Genomic DNA, 7,766 nt, shown 5'->3' on the forward strand with positions numbered 1-7,766 from the left:
GGGTGGGGTGGGGTGGGGTGGGGTGGGGGGGATTATGTTCCCACTAACTTTTCCTAAACAATCCAAACCAAAACCCAACTTGCTGCCATTAGGTCAAGGCTGACTCATAACAGCCCCCCATAAACCGGGGAGGAACTGCCCCTGGGAGTTTCTGGGACTCCTTTTTTAAATTTTTGTTGATGTTTTATTTCATTATTTATCATCATAATTAAGCAATTCTAAGTGAATGTAGTCCTTAGATATTTAACTGCAAGCACCAGAGCATGACCCCGCTTCCTAACGTGCACAGAATTTACTATTTTGCTGTTTTACTACTTTGCTTATAAGGAGGGTAAGTGGGAAGTTCAACTACTAGAAAAGATTTAATGTAACCCATACATCAAATGTTTGTTTATTCTGCTGCCAATCACAACTGATTTCCATCTACAATTATTTTTCACATAAGAAACAGTAGGTCACCTGAAGAGGTAGCTGCGACTTTGAGCTATGGAGCTAACGTGACTCCTACACTTTGACATGGGCGCCAATTGATACTGCAGAGCATCGCGGGGAAGGCGCTCATCACAGGTGACCTTTAGCAGCAGTGGATGGTGCAGCTTGAGCTTGCCTTCGCCAAAACGGACTCGCAGCACCTCCGACGCTGCTGCTACAGTCTCAACGTCAGTGTCATTCCCATAATAGGGATCTGCAATAATAAGTTTTTGTGGATCATAGCTCTGCAGTCTTTAAGTTGATTACCTTTTCTAGACAGATCTCTCAGATTGCTGTCATCCACACACAGCATATAATCAAATGTGGCAAAGTCCTCTTTGGTAATCTGCCGGGCAAAGTGATTCATGGGGATACCATGTTTCTTCATGCAATTTTGCCCTCGATAATCAGGCGGGTTTTCTATTTCATATATGGATGTTGCTGCACTGTCTATTCTCCACTTATCTCAAAGGTTTTGATCGGTTACAAGTTTTCTGAACACTGTTTCTGCAACAGGTAATCGACAAATATTACCTAGGCATACAAACAGAACGGATTTGGGGGCCTGCTCAGCCATCTTCTCTCAGACAGAGATGTACAACGTGGGTCAGGACCACCAGCGGGAACCGAGACTAACTCTTTACAGGAGTGGAAAGCCCCGTCTTTCTCCTGAGAAGTGGCTGATGTGGTTTCAAACTGCCGACCTTGTGGTTAGCAACACACTATACAGCCAGGACTCCCCTAAACAATCCAGACTGAGTAAAATGAAGACAGGAGGAAGCCTGGTGGATTTAAATATTTTATGGGCAACTTAATTTGCATGGGAGTTAGAGGGACATGTATTAGAATAAATTTAGAAGAGACTGAATCAGGGGGGGAAATGTAAGACGATTTATCAGCCATACACTTGCCTGAACCTGTAATATGGTATATGAAATATGCTATAACAATTTATTATGAACCTCAAAGAAAACTTACACCTCTGACTCTTCCACAGATGGAAGAGCCCATTGAAGTCAATCATCACCAGAAAGACCAATCTGGATGTAATCTTCCTTAAAGGAGGAAACTAGTTGGGTTTGATTCTTGGTTCCTTTTTGTGTGTTTTGTTATTGTTTTGTTGAGGGAGGGCTGGGCTTGGGGTTTGGTTTGGTTTGGTTTGGTTTTAACTAACAAAGTTCTACCCTTGTACACAGAGGTCTGAAACAGTTGTGCTAAATCGCATCCCTTCTACAAGGGCACAGATTCTGCCTGTCATGTCTGTACTCCAGCCCCACCCGGAGTGGCTTTCAATGCTAAAGATCTAGGGAAATAGTACAATTACATTATTTCTAAAGCTAGTCGAACAGTTGTGACTAGGCTGGTAGAATAGCCAAGAAATTAGTTACCCTTCAATCTTTTAGACTTTATTACACCAACTTGAGAGAGAGAGAGAGAGAGTGTGTGTGTGTGTGTGTGTGTATTAAGTTCTAGATTACAGGAGGGGGAGGAAAAGAAAAAAATGGAATATTATCCAGAAACTGGAAAAGTTACTCAGGAGCGGAACAGTTAATGTCTACTGGTTGGAGGCGCATCTGACCACCTATATTCCTAGTGTGCCCATTAAATCAACCTTGATAAATGATTCTGGCTATAAAAGGAATCACGCAGGAGTTGAAAGGGGCTTGACAGTATGCTCTCCTTGCCTCAAATGTGCCTGCTTCCACTGAGACCCCCATTCTAAGTGACTCTCTATTTCACCCTTCTGAAAAATAAACCTGCAGCCCCCAGCAGGAAGTCTAACCTTTGACAGTGTGGCAGTGAGGATTTCGTGGTAGCATCCTCCCCTCCCAGGCAGGAAATCCAGGTTCGAGTCCCAGCCAAAGCGCCTCATGTGCAGCCACCACCTGTCCTGTGTGCTGCTAAGATGTTGAACAGCTTTCCCAGGGGCTTCCAGCCTTGAGAGACTGGGAGGAAAGGCCTGGCTGTCAACTTCCTAAACCTGGCCAATGAAAAACCCTGTGGATCACAACAGTCCAATCTGCAAATGCCCACTGAGAGGGCACAAGACTGGGCAGCCGGTAGTACCACTGTGCAAGGGGTAATCAGAGATCAACTGAACTGGTTAGCAGCAACATTCCTAACTTCCTAGGACTCTTCTTGGTTATATAGTCTGTTCCTTAGCCCTACTCTCTTTGTCCCAGGCTGACAGCCTAACAGCCCTGAGTCTACTTCACGCCTCAGACTCTTTTAAAGTCCAAAACCAAACTCACTGCCTTCAAGTCAACGTCGACTCAGAGATCCGACAGGGGCAGGGAGAACTGCCTCTGAGTTTTCAGGTTTTCAAGACTAACTCTTTAAGCCCTGTCTTTCTTCCACAGAGTGGCTGCTGGTTTCGAACTAACAATCTTGCAGATCTCAGCCCAATGTGTAACCAAGAGACCACCCGGGCTCCTCTCGGACATCCTTACCCTCTTCTTATTCTAGCTGCAGCCAGCTTTTCCAGCCTACTGAGCCTTTGACTGCTCATCGTTCCCTTTGCTCAACAGTCTTCTGGTACCTCGTGTTCTCTCTTCCTGGGTGCCTCCACCAACCTGAAGGTGCCTTCTCTCCCTTGGATTTGTGTTTACTTCCGTCCCCTCCCATCCATCCCTGTGCCCCAACACACAAAACACACCCAACGAAAGACACAGCCCTGCTTTGTTTGGTGAGCTGCTCAGGAAACTATCCTAAACAACGGTCACAACCACACGCCAATCTCTAGAAATGAAACCTCTGATTTAGCTCCCAGCCTGACTTTTGACTTTTCTGTTCCCATCCTTTCATTCTGGGTCACTGCTGTCCAACCATATGTCCCCGTCCTTGCAGGGTGCTGCCCCAGGGGTTTACTTCTCAAGGAAGACACACCTGCACAACAGAAACACCCATGCATTGTCTTAAATGCTACTCAATATTGTGGGGCTTTAGGCAAATATGTTTTGGGATCACCTAGTCATGATCCCTGATCTACAAAATGGGAAGGCTAATCTTGTTCCAATTTACAAAATTGTGAGCCGCAGATGCACCAGCAGAGTGAAAGTGTTTGGAAAACTCTGAGATGGTACATAAGTTGTGCATGCCCGCCTATCTCTCTGTGCTGCCTTTTCTCCTGTGGTGCCCGGGCACCAGAAGGACCCTGCAGATCCCTAAGGGACCCAGCTGTGGCTTGGGGTGACCTCTCCACGTTGAGTGGTAGCCAGCCCTAGTGTGCGTACTGGGTGCTCGCAGTGGTGGCTGGGATTTCGTGGACAGAGGGTACCTACAGCAAGTGGTGGTGGCTACCACCTTTCTGACTGCAGCTAAAGGGAGAGGTGGAGGGAACTAGTCCCTGGGGAATCAGCTGGAACCAGTGGCAAGCACAAGCCTAAAAAGTTTTCTTAACAGAGGGGACCACATCTATACGCATGAGTTGCTCTGACTTGGAGCAGTGCAGGTCAGACGCCTGTCCAATTCCTAGGAAATGGGTTCTAGAGTTCCTGCCGTTTCTGCTAAGGCTCAGGGCAGTCGTTGCCTTTCTGCCATATGGCTGGCACTACCGTTCTGTTTAGTTAACTATTTCTTTGATTAGTGACAGTCAAACGTGAACTTTGGCCCAATCCAATATAAACTGTCACAAACTTCAAGGCATTTATGGAGTTGTATTATGGGAATTAACCAATCAGTTCAAAAGCTTTTTAGATACACTGTTTTGTTCAGCCCAGAAGTAGCACAGCTAACAGGAAAAAGCAAACTGTCCGAGATAACGCAGTACTGGTTGACGATATCAAGGTGATTCAAAAGTTCCCGTATTCCTGCTGCCAAGGATCCAAAACTCACTGCTCTGGAGTGGACACTGACTCCCAGCGACCCTCTAAGACAGGCTAGAACTGCCCTGTGGGAGCGGAAAGCCTGGTCTTTCTCCCAAGGGTGGGCTGTGGCTTCCAAGGGTGGGCTGGTGGCTTCCATGGGCTGACTTGCAGTCAGCAGCCTGATGTGTAACCACCACTCCACCGGGGCTCCTCCTGCGAAGGGTAGAGATTGTGAATCGCACAGGCCAGAACCAAAGGGAAGCTTAGCAACTTCCTGTTCTAGCCCGTTTCACAGATGTGGACATCGAGGCCCCAGAGGTGAAGGCCTTTGCTTGAGGTCACAGTTGGCAGCACTGTATTTCCACGTGTGCACTCCACTAACAGGAGTCTGTCTGCGGACGGAGAGGCTGGAGATGAAACTCCATCCTGAGGGACCTTAGAAGAAAGGTCTGGTGATCTACTTAGCCCCCAAAATCACTATTAGAATCCACCTGGAACACAGCTCTGCTTTTACACAGACAGGGTCACCATGAGTCCAAATCGCCACAATGGCAACTGGTCATTCTACGAGGTCTAAGTAACAAAGCGTGGAGATTAAAAACAAGACAAAAAAACACCAGCTCAAGAAGCTTTGCATCAGAATGAGTGCACCCAAGCCTTTGCTCCTTCTCACTCACCTTAAGTGATAACAGAGAAACTACAAGGGGGCTTCCCAGAGTTCGTGATCTTGTCTTTCAATCTTCCCACATCTTTTTTGAAGCTCCTCCTGTTTACCCATAAGGCCAAACAGAACTGCATGCAGAGGCCTTGAGAAACCGGAGAGCAAGTGGGGGTGAACAGCAAACATGCAGCAGCCCTGGGCATGCCATAGCACAAACAGCCACGAAGGGGCAAGGCCATGGGCACAGTGAAGACCCAGCCGGTTTAGGATGGCAGAACCGGTTCCTTCTGGAAAGGGGGTAAAACGAAGAGGAAAACAGAAAGACTTGTTGAAAGTTTGAAAAGGAGAGTGAGGCACCCAGATCCTTCCTTTCTCCACGCAGCCCTTTCCTCACCATGACAAGAGACCGTGGATTTACTCTCCCTGGGGAATGGACAATGCCAAGTGCAGATGAAAGCAAGGGCATCACATTGGAAAAAATAAGAGGCAGGAAGAGATGTCTATCAGGGATGCACTGCCAAAGCAGGGGCAGAAAGCCCAGAAAGGGTAGACACTGGGGCCCAAGAAAAGAAGAGGCAGCACTTGAAGCCAAGGAGCGCCCGGAGCGTGCGGAAAGAGCTGGCTACCTCTCGTGGAGTTGTGGAGGCCATGCAGAACAGCCAGCTGAACCAGAGCAGGTGAGGAGCCTCCACGGGGACTTACTTGGTCAGGTGGGTGAAAGTGAATGAGCAAAGTGGAGTGCGGAAGAGGTGTGCAGGTATACGACGAGGTATATACCTCCAGCCCCTGGAGAAGGGCATCACGCTCGGTAAAGCGGAGGGGCAGCGAACAAGAGAAGGCCCTGACCAGTGGACGGACACAGTGGCTGCCACACAGGACTCAAACTTAAGAACAGGGGCGAGGATGGTGCCGGGGCGGGCAGTGCTCGTCCTGTTGTGCGCATGGTCTCCATGAGTCGGAACTGACTCGACGGCACCAACAGCAAGAGAAAACAAATGCAAGTGGAAGGGAGAAAAAGAAAAAGGATCATGGTATATGCCATTAACATTTGGAGTCATCGAAAGGTAAACACTGGGTGCCAGTCTAACATCTACTGAAAATTATGCTCCAACTGTCTTGAGAGGAAGGTGGTATAGAAAGAGTGAGTGAGCAGGTTGCAAGAGTGAAAGGCAACAGAGGTAAATACTGTTATGTACAACCCTGCAGTAGCAGTGAGCTACAAGTAGTTGCAGGATAGGTGTGCAAGCTGAACAGGTGTGGGCGGGAGAGTGAGCATAGACCCACAGAAACATTTAGGTTTGGCAGAGGATATGCGTATATGTGTATACCTTTCCTGCAAATATATCCATGAATGTGGTGGTACACACAGGGGGCAAGTTTATAAAACTTCTGAGATCTAACCAAACAGCTTGACGGAATGAGTCACAGGGCCTAGGGATTCAGCACCACGTTTCTCAGGGAATACAGAAGTCAGCTGGCTTAACACAGTCCATGGAGACAACAGTTTATATCCTACTTTAGTAAGTAGCAACTGGGGTCTTACAAGCTTGAGTAGCCATCTAAGACACTCACTGTGGTAGTTACATAATTTCACGTCAACTTGAAGATATATAGAGTATAGGGGTGGCGGCTAGTCTGTCAATCAGGTCACAGTCTGATGGTGACCCCATGTGAGCATGGCCTTCTCATAAGGAGGGCCCTGGAACCTCCCCTCTCTGTCTTCACCTTCCTGCTGCTGAGCCACTCTGAGACCTGCCAGAACCACCACCATTGGATCCACCTGACTTTGCATCCACCGGGGCTGTGATCTTCCTGCACTCTGCATCATTGCAGGTGCTGCTGTGAGTCTGAAGTGGGACTTATGGATGAGTATCGGAGTTACGGACTTGAGTTGGACTGGGCTGGGATGTTTTCTTGATAATTACTTCTTGATATAAAGCTCTTTCTTACACATTTATGTGTGTCACTGGATTTGTTCCTCTAGTCAACCAGGGCCAACACAGGGGTTGAAGACCCATATGGCCTCCTCTGGCTACACAAGGGAGGAGAAGCCAACTCCTCACGAACTCATGGCTGAGTGCCACAAGACAGGGGTCAGACATGCCTCCGTCCTCATCCTTCCTTACCCTATTATTCTGACATCAATCCTTCCTCCTACGGCACTGGATCTCTCTGTCGGGTTTGATAATCCATTGCAATGCCCACACAGAGCTCACAGACAATACTCACTATTATGGGGGGTTACTAGGGAAGTTAACAGGTTGGCACAAGCCAAGATCAGAAAACATTAAGGATATACTCTTTGCCCAGAGCAGGGCCTCTCCTCAGCCAGCAGCCACATCTCATTCTCTTTCTGGTCCTCAGCCTCTCTGTCACCAGGTCCCCTGTCCTCTGCCTCTGTGGGTCAAGCCTGTCTGCTGCTCGGCCTCACAGCCTCAGCGCCGCAGCAGGGCTCCTCTGATCTGTCTCGCAGTCTCCTTGCCTCAGACGCTGGTGCTTCTGGTCTCAGCCTCCACCATGCGCAGAAACCTCAAACATGCTCTGCTAGTGGGTTAACTAACTTGATGTCCCAGGGATTCTGCCTGTTCCTGTTTCTGAGGTGGTTTTTTTTATAACCAGGGAAGTAGCAACTAAAACTGACCAACACTCTATCAGTGTTTTACACACCCTATTTTCATGGTCCCACCCAGTCGTTTGGTGGGTTTACAAAGACATGGAAGAGTCATATTAAGAAATTTCACTTCACTGCATTCCCCAAAGAACAGTGGGGGGGCAGAGGGGGGACATCAAAGATGGATGAAAACAATTACTTCAATAGACTAATAAAC

General features: G+C 48.0%; 1 pseudogene; it reads right to left on the reverse strand.

Moving 5' to 3' along the window:
• Positions 1-574: 574 nt before the first annotated feature.
• LOC101644810 lies at positions 575-1,048 on the reverse strand (annotated as a pseudogene).
• Between the last annotated feature and the right edge of the window lie 6,718 nt (positions 1,049-7,766).

The sequence above is a fragment of the Echinops telfairi genome, unplaced genomic scaffold (assembly GCF_000313985.2).
Source record: "Echinops telfairi isolate 266 unplaced genomic scaffold, ASM31398v2 ScPeMD7_12;HRSCAF=54, whole genome shotgun sequence".
NCBI classification, from domain to species: domain Eukaryota; kingdom Metazoa; phylum Chordata; class Mammalia; order Afrosoricida; family Tenrecidae; genus Echinops; species Echinops telfairi.